Below are 3,198 nucleotides of genomic sequence, written 5' to 3' on the forward strand. Positions count from 1 at the left end.
GCTCATGTAGGTATGTATTATTGCGGCCAAGTCACTACCACAAAAAGTTATCAAATTAGACTCCATACTGCAAGCTTGTGCAACACAGATTTTCATAAACAAATAGGTCACTCTGTACTCTCTTTATCTAGAACCTGGCCTAGAAACTCGATTGGTGGACAGAGCTGGCAATCCAAGACAATTAGAGGTTGAAGATTTGCAATCACTTTTAGACCAACTACCTCAGCCTTTCATTCTGATGGGGGATTTCAATACAAAACATACTTTGTGGGGGGAAGGTAGGTGTGATCACCGTGGTCTTATAATTGAAAGATTAATAGATTGCAATGATGTAGTTTTAATGAACAACGGTTCTCCTACAAGGTTTGATGTAGCCCATAACTCTAGTTCAGCAATTGATCTTTACAATATGTTCGTCGTCATTATGATTAGACTATAAGTGGTCAGTGGATGAAAAATCTCTATGGAAGCGACCACAATCCCATCCATCTTAAGTATGTACAAATACACCCTACCATCTTTACCCAAATGGAAGATAAAGGAGGCAGATTGGCAGCTGTATGAAAAATCTACCAAAGTCAATCGTAAGGCCAATGAATTTCCTTGCCCCCTGCGTCTGCCTACGAATTATCTCTCTAGTTAAATAATTTGGATTGGAGGGGTCAATGATTGTCAACTTCCTTCCTAAAAACATCAAGGAAACCCCATCGGTCCACTGGTACCTTGGTGGAATAATAAATGTGCCTTGAGTAGGAAAATTGCAAGAGCCAGTTACAAGCGATATCGAAGGCGTCCTGTCTTGGTTAATAGAATAATATACAAGAAAAACCTCCCCAAACAAAAGCAAGTTTTTTTTAAAGAAGCAAGGAGGGAGTCCTTCGTTAGGTACATATCAGAATTAAGTATAACTCGCCACTTTCTCTGGTTTGGGATAGAATCCGTAAATTACTAGGGAAATTTTCCCCTTCTCCTTTACCTATTTGAAATCAACTTGGTCGTTATATAGGATGCAAGAGAGGTGGCAGAGGCCTTTGCTCGGCACTTTTCAAGCATTTCAAGCCCCAGTCACTACTCTCCTGAATTTCGCAATATTAGAAACATGACTATAGTTAATCCGCCTGTTTGTTCAAAATTCTGAGGCATATAACCTTCCATTTAGTATTGTCGAATTTGATATGCCTTATCTTTGTCCTCTCCAACATCACCTGGGAGGAGATGATATTATTTATGCAATGATTTCTCACTTACCTCTGGAGTCAAAAAAATTCTTTGTCGATGTTTTAAACGAATTCTGGTGCTCAGGGACTTCATACAAGTTGTGGAAAAACTCTGTTATAGTTCCTTTTTTGAAACCCGGAAAGGACCCTAGTCATCCCAAAAGTTATAGGCCTATTGCTCTTACCAGCTGTGTCTTCAAGATTTACGAACGAATGGTGAATTTTCGTCTGATATGGTTGGTTATTAAAGAAACAAAGAACCTGTTGTCGAAGAGGCAATTTGGCTTTCGCAAGAATAGAAAGTACTTTGGATCCCTTGATTATGCTCACACGTGAGATTCAGAATGCTTTTTGCAGTCCAAAATCAAACAATAGCCGTGTTCTTTGATCTGGAAAAAGCATTTGATACTACCTGGAGGGCTGGTATTTTAATGCAGTGGTTGAATGGCGTATTGGTGGCAATATGTTTAATTTTGCCAAAGACTTCCTGTCTGACCGGTACCTTAAAGTTAGAATAGGCTCTACCTTCTCATCAGAGTATCTTCAGGAAGAAGGCATTCCTCAAGGGAGTGTGCTTAGTCCAACCTTTTTTTAATATTGCCATTAATGGTTTACTTGAACATCTGCCTGTTGGAGTAACTGGTCAAGCATTCGTGGATATTGTTGTCATCTGTAGTAGAGCTACTGCAGTTGAATGCTTGTACTAAAATTCAGTTTTCAATTAATGCTGCTACTTTTTCCTGGGCTAATAATAAAGGTTTCAAATTTTCTGCAGAAAAAACTAAAGCTATACGTTTTTGCAGAACGAAGAAGGGAAGAGATTCCAACCTTATTTTTAGAAGGTTCTATCTTTGCTGTATGAAGATAAAGTCAAATATTTAGGAATTATTTTTGACAAAAATTTGACTTTTGCTGAACATATAAATGAGACTGCAGTAAATGTTAAACAGCGGTGCAATATTCTTAAAGTTGTTAGTAACCTGAATTTTGAAGCCGACCGTACTACATTATTAAGAATTATCAGGCACTATGCTTAAGTAAGATTGATTATGGATCTCAGGTTTATGGCTCGGCATGTTAAGACCTTGTTAGGCAAGCTGGATGTAGTACAACAATATGGCATTGCGTATTTGTACAGGTGCTTTTTAAAACGTCTCCTGTTGAGAGCCTTTATGTAGACTCTGGTTTTCTTCCTCTTTTCATTAGGAGGGAGGAACAAGGTCCCCGATATTTGTCAAGAGCACTAACTTCTCAATCTAATCCAAATTTTAAGTATATAAAACATCCTGTTGACAGAGCACCAACTAGACCTACATTGCCTAAGCCCTTGAAATTAGATTAAACATCAGTGCCAGAGAGGTAGGCCTTATTGCTCCACTGGTTATGGAACTACATTTTCTAAATTCTCTCCTTGGTGTAGGCCTCCTTTAGATATTTGCCAAGTTAGAGACAACAAAAGATCAGTTCAAGTGTTCAGCTTAAAAATAGACTTCTTGGCCCATGTTTGCTGAGCATAGTAACTCGATTGCTGTATATACAGATGGATCAAAATCAGCAAATGGAGTTGGATGTTCTGTCATCGTCGGTGAGAGAACATTTAAAAAAGCCTCCCTATTAAATTCTCAATTTTTAATGCAGAGATTTATGCTATTTTTAGTGTTTTGAAATTTATTTTTAGTACAGGTAGCACTGGGGACTCTTATATTATTTATTGTGATTCCCAGAGTTCCCTAGCTGCACTCCAGAAGTTGATGCCATCTAATCAACTCGTCCAAGAGGTGCAGGATTGGCTGGTCCTCCTGCATTCTCGAAAATACATCGGTGTGAAGTTTTGTTGGATTCCCTCGAATGGGGAAGGCGTGGAACGAGCTGGCTGATACAGCCGCTAAGCAGGCAGCTTCCTCCTGGGCTTCCCACTATGTGAGGGTTCCCTGTGAAGATTTTAAACTTTTTATTAAATCATTTTGTAGGACTAAGTGGC

The sequence above is a fragment of the Macrobrachium nipponense genome, chromosome 6 (assembly GCF_015104395.2).
Source record: "Macrobrachium nipponense isolate FS-2020 chromosome 6, ASM1510439v2, whole genome shotgun sequence".
Taxonomy (NCBI): domain Eukaryota; kingdom Metazoa; phylum Arthropoda; class Malacostraca; order Decapoda; family Palaemonidae; genus Macrobrachium; species Macrobrachium nipponense.